Source organism: Rhinolophus ferrumequinum, chromosome 8 (genome assembly GCF_004115265.2).
Source record: "Rhinolophus ferrumequinum isolate MPI-CBG mRhiFer1 chromosome 8, mRhiFer1_v1.p, whole genome shotgun sequence".
Taxonomy (NCBI): domain Eukaryota; kingdom Metazoa; phylum Chordata; class Mammalia; order Chiroptera; family Rhinolophidae; genus Rhinolophus; species Rhinolophus ferrumequinum.
In genome coordinates this window covers 70,831,656-70,844,129 of record NC_046291.1, presented here as the reverse complement: position 1 = coordinate 70,844,129, position 12,474 = coordinate 70,831,656, and the positions used below count along the sequence as shown (strand labels likewise).

Genomic DNA, 12,474 nt, shown 5'->3' with positions numbered 1-12,474 from the left:
TCTTGTCTTATTTTCAGTAACTACATTCTTTCTAGCAGATTCAGGCCTTTGAAAAGTAATTCATTCCTGCAATGGGAGTTACCAGTCTAGAGGGAAGTTATGCTGGAGTTGGCTTTTGGCACATAACTTCTGCCACCTTTCTCTTTGGACAGAACCATCTGGAACCCCATCCTAGACAAAGGACTTAGCAGGTCTCCAGGGAAAGAGAATTGACTTCTTTCATGCGTTTACTTCGCACTCCATTTTGCAGCTCACTTTTTCTTGATTCCTGAATTGTGATCTCAGTGAGTGGGGGCTTTGTGATGTAAAGCAGTCTACTTTATTTCTCTGTATTTGTTTCTTCAGCTCCAAGATAACGATAGAACTACCTTGCTAACCAACATTGGCAGACCTGGGATATGTAGGGGTATTACTTTGCTAGGGCTGCCATAACACAGTAACACAAACTGAGTGGCTTAAACCATAGAAACGTATTTTCTCACAGTTCTGGAGGCTGGAAGTCTGAGATTGAGGTGTTAGCGGGTCTTGTTCCCTTTGAAGGCATTAAGTAAGGATGTGTTCTGGCCTCTCTCCTGGCCTTGGCTCGTGGCAGCATAACAACTCCAGTCTTCACATGGTGTTCTCCCTGGGTGTGTGTGTGTGTGTGTGTGTGTGTGTGCGCGCGCACACGCAAATTTTCCCTTTTTATAAGGACCACAGTCATGTTGGATTAGGACCCACCCAATTCCAGTATGACCTTATTTTAACAAATTGCATCTGCAATGACCCTATTGCTACATAAGGTCGCATTCTGAGATACTAGGGGTCAAAACATCAACATACGAATTTTAGGGGACACAGTTCAACCCCTAACAGTAGGCAGGAATGTCAAATAGGATTGGGCAGTCTGAAGTAGCAGGCTGTGCCATTTCTCTCAAGTTCTCTGTTCTTCCTTCCTTTTAAAGAATCCAGTACATTAGGAGAAATGCCAACCTGGGACAGGGAGATTGGCTGTCTGACTGGAATCCTGCTGACAAACACCAGACAGAAGTTAACTTAGTGGCGTCTTGATTTAATCGTGTGTTTACTTCAGGACATTAGTGACATCTCAGTCCTGCCTTCAGCTGTTGTCACTCGAAGGGGCAGGATCAGGGCTTGGTTCTGTAAATAGGTGCCAGAGTGCCGTGGGCCTGTTTGTGGACTGGCCTCCTTGGCATCCAGATAGAAAGTATAACAGCAGATCAAAGGCCTCTGTAATTACTGCCCCCCAGCAATTCTGGCTAATGCCTGTGGACTTATTCGTATGCTATGGCCGGGACTGGGTCTCATTTCACTTTACGTGTAGACTTAGATGTTGGTTTCCAATTGCCTTGCCCTCTCACATTCCTGAAGTGGCTGATTTTATGTGTCGCCATCATTGCTGAGGTGGTTTCCAACGTGGAAGTCAGAGCTCTCCTGGAGTGGGAGTATCACATTATCTTTGTATTTTAAACTTTTTTATTATGTACAAAGTTCTGACAATTAAGTTTGCGAATGCATCCTAGCAAAAGTGTTACATACCTCATTGCTGAATATCACTACGGTCACTTTCAAAGGACTCCCCTTGGGGAGCTATGCACCGACGCCAGTGCCTAGTCCACCCTTCAAAGCAAGTTTGGAACTCTTTCTGGAATGGCCATCAGAGCTGTCGTCATATTACCCTGGATGTCCTGAATGTCATCAAAATGTCTTTTCAATATTTCCTTTATTTTCGCATAAAGAAACAAGTCATTGGGGGCCAGATCAGGTGAGCAGGGAGGGTGTTCCAATACAGTTATTTATTTACTGGCTCAAAACTCCCTCACAGACAGTGCCGTGTGAGCTGGTGCATTGTTGTGACGCAAGAGCCATGAATTGTTGGTGAAAAGTTCAAGTCGTCTAACTTTTTCATGCAGCCTTTTCAGCACTTCCAAATAGTAAACTTCGTTAACTGTCTGTCCAGTTGGTACAAATTCATAACGAATAATCCCTCTGATATCAAAAGAGGTTAGCAACAGCGGTGCAACAAGTTCGCGAACTTAATTGTCAAACCTCATACAACATACACAGAGAAAAGTGCACCTGGAAGAGTCCAGTTCAGGGCATTTCCACACACTGACCACAGCTGTGTAACCAGCACCCACATCAGGTGGGAGAACCTTACCGGCACCCAGAGACAGTCCCTGCCCCTCGTGCTGCTCCCTACTGACTACCTGTCTCTCTAAAAGTCACCATTATGCGGAATTCTAACAACATTCATTATTTTCGCTTGGTTTGAATTTTATGCACTTATTTTTAAATACACTTAAAACTTTTTTTAAATTAAAAAATTTTAAATAAATTATTTCGATAGCTACATTATACAGTCAGTATGTACTCTGTAGTGTCTGGCTTCTTTGGGTGAACACTGGATGAGATCGCATCCATGTTGTTGCCTGTAGTGATTGATGTCCATTTGTTCTGCAGGAGGAAAAATAATTTTCCCCTGCCCTTTTGAGTTCTTAGCTAAGACCCCCCTATAATGAAAGACAGATGAGCAAGAAAAGACAAACGAAACAAGTTTGTTAACATGCATACCTCATGTATACATGGGACATACCCAGGGGGAAATCTCCCAGAGGGAGCTTAGAATTCAGGCTTAACTACCGTCCTAATAGGGAAAGGAGGAGGGATGTAGGCCTCTTAGGGGAGAGTAAATGATTTTGGGGAAAGATGGATGGACCCTTGAAGAATAGATGGGAGATATGATGGTTTGTGACAAAGTTTTTCTGGGTGTGCTGTTGACATCTAGTCTCCTGTCCTGTGATGAATCAATCTCCCCTGGTTGAGGAAACTCTCGGGGAGGGGGTTTATGACAACTGCGTTCCCTTGGGAGGATCTGTCTTTAAGCAGGTAGGGAATTCAGAGACAGCCTTTCCCTGCATTTGCTGTTTTTCAAGTACCCATAGCTCAGAATAATCAGGATGCCAAAGTGGCATATTTTGGGAGGGCCTGTCCTGAATTCTGACAGTCCTATTTTGGTGTGGCTTATTCTGTTACCCTTCAGTTCTAATTGCTACCTGATATTCCAGTGTAGCCTTCCTATGTTATTAATAAAAGAATTGCTCTCTTCTGTATAGTTACTATGTAGATACAGTTACCAGGTAGTTAAATACTGGAATCGCTTGCTGAATGTTTTGCCACACTTCCTTTTTGTACATGTTTAGCTGTCGCTCTCCAAGATTGGAATACTCACCTAAGTTCCCTGATGTTAGAAGGTCCCTTTTCTCCTTTATTCCATCCCCTTGGGATATTTGAAGCTTAATTTCCCCCCTTAATAACTATCAGCAGTAACTCTGCGGAGGGAAACATCTGCTCTAGTCTTTTGACTCTTCTAACACTCATGTGTGAAAGGAGCTGTGGCATTAGCATGGCCCGGGAGGAACAACTGGGTAAGATAATATATCTTTGCTGCTCTTGCTTTGATTGCCATGGTAGACAGCTGGGAGCAAGCTGTGATTTTTTGGTTGTGATACATTCTTTCTCATGATAAATGGTTCTGGATGCCTAGACATGGCAAGAATGTGAAGTTTTGCATTAATGGGTTTTAGGAGAGAAACAGTGAACCTCCTCCCACCCGTAGTACCAGTGCCCATTTTTTCCAACAGTGATGACTTACCCTTCTGAATGTGAATAATATTACAAATTACTCTTTGGCCTTTACCTATAATGAGTATTGCTGTCATTACTTGAGTGTAGTGTTTAATGTGATACAGATTGACCACATCTGGAAATCTATAAATTACGATACGTGTAAGCCACTGAGAATGGTGTCTGGCACACAGTAAGTACTCAAGAACTGGGGTTGTCAGTGTTATTGTGTGGAATTATTTGGGATTGTTCTTGTGCCAACAGAGGGTCCAGGTTGGCTGGACTCCATTGCGTGGTTAATGATTACCATGTACTTAGGCCGTTGGAAAACCGTGTCGCTGAACCAGACTGGGTACAGCCATAATTCAGGCCTCCCTTTCTACCTCATTGCCAATAGGAAATAAGGAATTCAGGGTGTGGAACAGCTTTCTCTGCCTGCTTGGGTGCTCCCGGGTATGCCTCTGTAAAAGCAACCCAATGCCAGCACAGGAAACAGAGGCTCCTGCTGCTGCTAACGAAGGCAGTGCAGAAATCCATGCCCGGAGACACTGGATGAATGAAGTACCCTTGAGTGGGAATAAAAGGACCCAGTAGGGCATACCTTCAGAGCAGTTATTACAAAAGGAAAGAGCTTCATGTGTACCACACCAGTACACTGCGCCAGCAAACGGTTAGCATTTTGCTGTATGTGCTCTTCTCTCTCTCCAGTTTCAAGCATCAGAGCATTTCACCTCTAAAGACTTCAGAATGCATCTGCTAAGAATAAGGACATTTCCCTGTTCATTGCTATAATATTACAACTAAGAAAATGAACAATGATTTTTTTTTTTTTATAATCTAATAGCCAGTATTTTCAAGTTTCCCTGCTTATTTGAAAAATGACATAACTTTCTTTTCAACATGAGGATCTAAGCAAGGTTCACACATTACATTTGGTTATGTTAGTTTCCTTTAACTTATGACAACCCTCCTCCCCCATACCTCCTCCTTTATTGTTTTGTGGAATCTGGGCTAGTTATCTTGGATAATGTCCCACATGATGGGTTTCTTGAGGATTTTCTCCTGAGTCAGTTCCTTATTCACTTTCATGTGTAAATCCTGTAAACTGGAAGTTAGGTTTAGAAGTGTGAGGCGATTCAGGTTGAACATTGTGTTGGTCTGTTCACGCTGCTCTAACAAAGTACCCTAGACTGGGTAGCTTATAAACAACAGAAATTTATTTCTCCCAGTTCTGGAGGCTGGGAGTCTGAGATCAGGGTGCCAGCAGGGTTGGGTGAGGGCCTTCTTCCGGGTCGCAGACTTCTCCTTGTGTCCTCGCATGACGGGTTAGGGAGCTCTGGGGGGTCTCTTATAAGACACTTATCCCGTTTGTGAGGTTCCACCCTCATGACCTAGTCACCGCTCGAAGCCCCTACTTATTAACACGTCATACTTTGGAGGTTAGGATTTCAACGTATGAATTTGGGGGGAAACCCAGACATTCAGACCATAGCAAACATTTTTGCCCAAGCTACCTCATAGCTGATGCTGTGAATGTCATATTGCACAATATCCTGCTGTCCCAGTATTACTGATACAGAGCTAATCATTGCCAGAGCTTTCCACTGTAAAAGTACATTTTTCTTTTGCAGTTAGTAAGAATTTGTGGGGTGATTTTTGGCAAAGTGCATATATCCTGTTTCTTAACAACTTTTCAACCAAGTTTTTTGCTTCCTTTGATCCCTGCCTGAATCAGGTATTACACGGAAGAAGCCAAATGGGGATTTTGCAATTCTTTCTTTGCGTTGGTATTGAGCTGCTGGCATTTTTCTGTAACGAATTTCCCTCACCCTTTTTTTTTTTTTGAGTATCACTGTAAGTTTGTGGGTTTTTATTTATTTAATACCTTATAAACAATTACGGCCTTTATTCTTTTTGATACTCTGGATATGCATACTGAAGGCATGAGGAAGTTGAGTTTGTTAATTGACAAGTTTGCTTATGTAAGAATAGAGCCACTTAAAGTAGTTTCTTCACTAGAGGCAACTGGCTTAAAATTGGTTATTTTCAGAAGTATGTAGAATGTTCCAGCAATGGTGGTATATATGTGGAGGGTTAGTTCTCTTTAAGAACCAGTTTTGTTGGGGCAGTTATAAAATTGTACAACCTAAGAAGGGGTAGGATGCTGAGTATTGCTAAAGCAAAGAAGAGAGGGAGGAACTCATCTAGTTACTTTTATGATCAGGTAACTTTTCCTAAGTTTTTTGTGTGATTTGAAGCATTTCTCCAGCGTGTCTGTCACTAATATGGAAGAAGAATGAGGAAGGACTCCTGGGAGAGGACAGGAAGGGAGCTGTTCAGAAGGCTCATCACGGAGGACTGGAATTACCCGAAAGAGGAAGTTAGGCTCTGAGTGCCTCTCTGTTAATGCAGGCAGCAGGACAGACGTCCATTCAGAACAACTCTATCAAAATCCAGGACGTCAGGAAGCTGCTGTTCGGCAGAGGAACTGGGCCTTTCTAACGCATGGATGCTCTGTAGGTGAAGTGTTTTGACCAGGTGTAATGTAGCCCATCTTTTTCTTCCAAAATTAAATGTTTCCAAATACACTCCTTACCCCCTATGCAGGTAAACACTTCCCCCATGTAAAACAGCCTATCCATATTGGCATACATTTAATAATAATAAAACCAAAGGAGGCTTTGTCTAGAAAATGGAAAGGCGCCATCCATCTGTTCTCTTGCCTGATAAGAAAGGCAAGGAGAAAGCCAGTTGGTTTTAGGGTTTGTGAATATTGGACTTCTTCCTTCTCAGCCCTCACCTCCTGCAAACCCAGGATTGGAAAAGGAGCCACACAGGAAATGAGCAGTAGTGGTTTTGGTTTTAATTCTTGCTGTGCAGTCTTGCCCATCCTGTAGCTGGATACTTTTAAAATATGTATTTCAAAATACATATTAGGGGTTCAATAAGAAGGCAATAAAAAAGTGAATCCATTTTAAAAATCAAAATTGCTTAATTGTGCAGAAGCTGGATGGGTGAGTGTTTGGAACACTGTTGCTGTAGCCAACTGTGTTTATTTTTTATAGCTGTGATAGAACTCCTAGCCCTTCACGCTCATATCCTACTTCATTTTCTTCCTGTACAATATGCACCTAATAGTGTATAATGGGGATGGAGACGACCTATTCTGGGAACCCAAAATCTGTGACTTTGTGTTGATTTGTATATTGGAGGGGTGAGGGAATTTTGTGGCTCTCTGCATACATTCCCATTTTTCCAGTGTGGTGAGGATTTTGTGTCATTGCATACTGTTGAATTAATGATGAGAATAGGTGATATCCTGAAAAAAGACTGCATATTTCAGAGATAAGTGAATTCACCCTTTGAAGGGCATCAATCCAGCCGAAGGCATTAACGTAACATAGACTCACATATGATTATATAGGCTTTTTAGGAAATGGCCTTATTTTCCTAGAATGGTTCACATATAATTTCCAGCTGACCAGTGGGTCATAATGACTTGCATAGCAAAATGAAATCAACGTGCACTTAAATTATATGAATAAATCAGTGTTTCTGGTTGATTTCTTTCCATTGTAGACTTGTTTTCTTTTGGCTTAAGCCTGAATCAGAGGTATTCACAGAATGTTAGGAATGGAAATGATCTTTACCGATATTGTCAGGACTCTTTTAGTTTCTTCAAGTAGGATTGTTCATATTAAACCAGACTTATGTCCATTAAAAGACGTAAATGGAGATACTATAAAAATCTTTAAGTTATTTTGAAATAACACCCTATTTGTTAAAAAACCGATCTGAAACGATTAAGGGAGCTAGACAGGGGACCCAGTGATATTGGTTACATAAAGCAAATGAAAGGGTATTAAATCTATAAAACAATACAAAAGCAGTAAGTTTGTCTTTACTCATTTAATTATTTAACTGATTTTTACTAAGTGCCTATTATGTGACAGGCATTGATTCTTTTGAAACCCTGAGGCTGTAAAACTATAGCATTGGGCAACATAGTGTGCTAAGCAGGGGAAAGATAATGAGATGCAGACCTTTCCCAGGAGTTTTGTGAGGTTTCTTTTCCTTGAATTTGTTCTGGTTGGTCCAAGTTATTCCGAAAATATGTGGGTGCCCTGCATTAAACATAGCACTTGAAATGAGATTGCACACAATAAATCAGAACTCAGTTCTTGATTCCTTATGTCTACAAGGTAGGATGAAGTAGCATTAGCTTTGGGAGAGCTCTTTATTCAAACTGAGCTTTGCAATAAAGTAAAGCATTATATATATTTTCATTTCTATAATTTTCTCTATTTTATTACATCTCTGCATCTGTGTAGTTGGGGTGTTGGACCCAAGTAAAGGACCTAAATTAAATGAAGGACTTTATATTTGTCCTTTAAACAGACTATATATATATATAGGCATACATATATATATATATATATGTGTATATGTATATATCATATATATGATATCTGTATACCATATATCATATATGTGTGTATTATATATATCATATATATGATTGATTGATTGATTGATTTGACCCATTCATTCTCAGTCTATCGAGAGGCTTTGGATCTTATTTCTGGCTTGCTACATTTATTTTATTCTTTTGGTTTCAAGTCTTTGGTATTTTTAATAACATGCCACTGTATCCTCATTTATGTTGAGTGAAACAAGTCCAAGGATAAAGTTTAAATTACGTCTTTCATGAGCTTCTCTTGTGCTTATATTCATCATCATTAGCATTCTTTGTTTCTTTAAGTAGCTACAAATCTACCTAAGTTTACTATAGTCTGGAATGTATCCTTATTGTCATCAAGTCATTTATCTGTCCACGATTCGACCCATAAACCAATTGATATATATTAGATGACTCTGATAAATCACATTTTGTGCCACTTCTGCAACTAAAATATAGAGAAGACAGGTTGTAAGTTAGTAGAGGAGAAAATGGTATAAAAGGACAATTTCAAGCCTGTTTTGAGGATAACTGCTTTAGAAACAATTGAGTCAGGATAGAGGTTTGCTGGGAAGGTAGTGTGAGAGTTTCATTTGACCAACTATGGTGTCCAGATTGGTTAAGGGAGGGAACCGTGGGATGGTTGGGAGGGAAGAAGGTGAGGAGGGAGGAAGAGAAAAAAGAGATTGATGGCAAGAGATAGAGAAAGCCTGGCAAACCAGGACAAATGCTACCAGGGGACTAGCTGTCTTAAAGTGACAGAGTAGGAAAGTAAGAAAGCTGGAAAGATAGGAAGGGGATTGGTGTGGGGGCTTGAGTTTAAGATGTCAAAGATGACCACAAGATCTAGTGTGTGGATGGGAGCGGGGATAGCAGAGCTGGAGGAAAGGTGAAAGGGTTGGCATTGAGGAAGTCAAATAACTGTGATGGTAGGGGGCTGAACAAGCTCTCTGCATGTACATAAAAGTCATCTTAGATGACAGTGGGACTTGAGATGTTATGAAGACCATGAGCCAGGTGTCATTGAGAATGTAGAAGTGATAAGGCAATCTCTATTTGTTATTCTGGGACAATCCCTGGTGGTTCCTGATGAACTCTACTCTTTCTCTAAGTGCTCATGGGCCATTTCTTTAAAGGTCAAGTTCAGGTATATCCCTTTGGATTTGACGTTTTGTACTGCACATGGTTCACTCTTCATTATCTAGATAGGACTGAACGTCTTTATTCTCTCTTTCCACATGCATGTTCTGACATCACATTTTCTTTATTACCTAAAACTTTTACAATTTGTGATTTTTCTCTTTCACCAAAAATTTTCTTTTACATTTCTTGTATATATTAGGAATCTGCATTTTGTTTTACTTCTTTAGCTCTTGTCAGTGAATAACTTGGTTTTTCCCGATTTATGATAATCACTTTTAAGTTATGTTCTCACACTTATTCCAGCTCCACTAATTTGGTGATGCATTTTCTCTTGTCATCTGGCCATCTGTGATTCTTCTCAATCACTTTGAGACTCTTTTACATCACCTTTGTCTTTCTAATTATAAGGAAACAAGAGTTTTCTTGACTTTTTTCTGTTTCTGATCTATTCTAATGGAATATTACTTTGGTATTGTGGAGCTGATATAAATGGTAGAGCAATAAACGGGTAAAATAAACATGTATAATGAATGAGAAGATTTCCTCCAGCAAATAAGAAAATAATTATCTACTTAATTTTTGGTACTGATTTAATTATTTTTGGTCCCCTGTGTGTGAATGAATACAGATAATAAATAATACATAGAGTAAAAATCTTTTTGTCTTCCTTTTTAAATGATCAAGCAAGGATTTGAATCCCAGAATGCAATTTCACTATATAAATGTAAACGAACTTTTGACATAGGAATGACTGGACTCTGGCTCCCACAAGGAAAAGTGAATAAAGCCTGTAACTTCACTTCTGGAATTCCAGGGACATGATACAGTCTTGGAGATATATTTTGCATGTAAAGATCTTAATTAGATTTGCTGAACCAAATATTCAAAGGGTTGTCTGAAAAAATGCCACCGAACCCCAGGTGGAAGTGAGCAGTGAGGAGACTGTTACCCTGGGGTTAACCATTTGCAGATTAAGTTCTGGATATGGTACCTTATCAGAGCAGGAGAGCAATGGTGCATTTCCTGGAAGACTGGTCTTTGTGAGAGCATTCGTGAACTCGCAGATGGATTTTTGTTTCTGTAAAGAAGAATGAGAAAATTAGATTTTACTTTAAACTTAGATTATTTAAAATGAAACAACATTGATAGACAATAGGAACCTAAGCACCGTTTGCTTATAATCCCTATTTTCATGTCTGATCCTTGTCAGTAGATGACAGCTAACTAACTGGTTAGCTGTGACGAGGACCACACCGCCACCATATTGTTGTTTTGTTCACTTGGCATAGCTTAGTCACTTAAAAGTCAAAGGACTTTTAAGGAGCACGGGCATGTATGAAGTAGCAATTCCAAAAATAGCTATCAAAATAATAAAAATTTGCTAACCTCTGCTGTCATTATTCTGGCTTGTGTGACTTTTAATGTTCAAGAATTTTTGTTTTAAAATATTACGGCATGGACACCATAGCTGACGTACTAAGATGAAGGCAAAAGGTGAAAGGACATTTCTCCTTTTAAAAGGCTGGTATGCCGTTCCGAGCGAGATCGTGCTCCCCGTGGAAGACGTTTCATTCACACAGTGAAAATTGGTGTGTGCGTCTAGTTGGGCTTGGGCCCCTCCTCACCCCAGTGGGAGTTCGGTTAAGCACAGTGTTGCTTAGTGATTTGTATGCACTTGGGTTGAACAATAAAAATTATTTACTCTTAGCTAATCTGGTTGATTATTGCTGTCTGTCTGATGTCAAGGAAGTGAATGGGAGAGAGGGCCGGTGTGACAGTGAGGTGAGAAAGTGATCAACTGAGGGGGTCTGAAGGACAGAGAATCAGAGAGAGAGAGAGAGAGAGAGAGAGAGAGAGAGAGAGAGAGAGATGGGGAGAGGGACAGAGAATGAATATGCAAAAATAAGCATAAGCAGGGGAGGGAGGACAGGGAGAGAAAAACCAGGAGGAAAGGAGTCAACAAGTCTGAGGTGGTGGTGTTTGTTAGGGCCGCTTGGGAACTCCCTGAATTCCTTCTTGGTGAGTTATCATGGTGCAAATGTAAGTTTATTGGATGCCAGTCAATGAATGGAAAATCATTTGAGAGACACGTAGCAAATGTACCCCTATGGGTTAAATATCTTTATTTTCCACTTAGTCCATCGTTTCAGATCCTGAAGTTGGGTCCTGAGCTCCGTTAATCATCACTTAATATTAATATGGAAATGAATTTACCCTGTTGCAGTCCCAGTTTCAATCAGTAAGTAATTATGAAAATGAGTCTTAAAGGTGCTGTGATGGGGTGTTGCTTTCCAGGCAATAATTAAACCTCTCAGCCATCTCAGAGTGGTTGATTTTTTTCTTCTCAAGTTGTTTTTTTTCCTTCCCTATTTTACTTTCTGCAGGTGAGGAAAGATGGCAAGTTGCTGCTGACTGAGGGATTCATTAGTTGAGGTGCGTAAGGTTTCATCAAGAGGAGAAGGCTGTGCATAGAATGTGTTAGAGCTGAGGACAAAGAAAAGAAATAACTGCTTTCTTCGGGCCCAAAGCAAAGAATTACTGTTTTTTTTTTGAAGTGTGAATAGAACCTTTAAATCCCCAGTTATTTTCAAAGGGATAATTTTGAGCCAGATCTCACAATGTGGAGCTAAGTCTTCTTCCTCAGTGGGAGCCAGCCAAACATACTTGCCAATTTCAGTTTCTGGCAATTAGTAAACAGGTGCTCGAAAATGGCAATGCATAATAATTATTATCATTATCATCTGGAAAGTGCTGTGGGAGCTGCGCATTACTGCAGAAGTGGAGCCTGAAAGGCTTGTAGGCAAGCTGCTCTGCTGGCACCATGCACCGTCTGCTCCCCACCTCCTCCCCCCAAAAGAGAACCTCCCCCCAAAACAGAATCTCTCCCATTGGAAGAGCAGGGCCAAGCCACTTTGAAAGCCATTAAAGTATGCCGCCTTCAAAGACATGGTGTAAATGGAGGTGCTGTTCTTCAACTTTAGATCTGCAAAAGTTGCAAACTCACCAGGATGTGGGAAAGGAGTCCCCTTTTGTGCACACCATACACAGGAACTCACTGGAGGGAGGCAGGGTTGCCAGATAAAATACAGGACACCCACTTAGCCTTGGATTTCAGATAAACAATGCAACATTAGTTGATGTTTATCTGAAATTCAAATTGAGCTGAGCATCCTGTGTTTTTATTTGCTGAACTGGCAGCCCAGCTTGCATCACCTCGGTTGGGGGGTGCCAGACCCTAACACTCT

The 12,474-nt window shown here is 40.6% G+C and overlaps 1 protein-coding gene across 3 annotated transcripts in view; it reads left to right on the top strand.

The window, feature by feature from the left end:
- The window catches only part of LYPD6B (LY6/PLAUR domain containing 6B), a 155,486-nt gene that overhangs the window by 38,466 nt on the left and 104,546 nt on the right, over nt 1-12,474 (top strand). The window contains exon 1 of one of the 3 annotated variants that reach the window (XM_033111687.1): nt 3,243-3,428. The exons of the other annotated variants lie outside the window; for them this stretch is intronic. The gene's annotated coding sequence lies outside the window, so the exon portion shown is untranslated. Of the gene's footprint in view, nt 1-3,242; nt 3,429-12,474 lie in introns of those variants that run through there. 3 annotated transcript variants of the gene reach the window in all.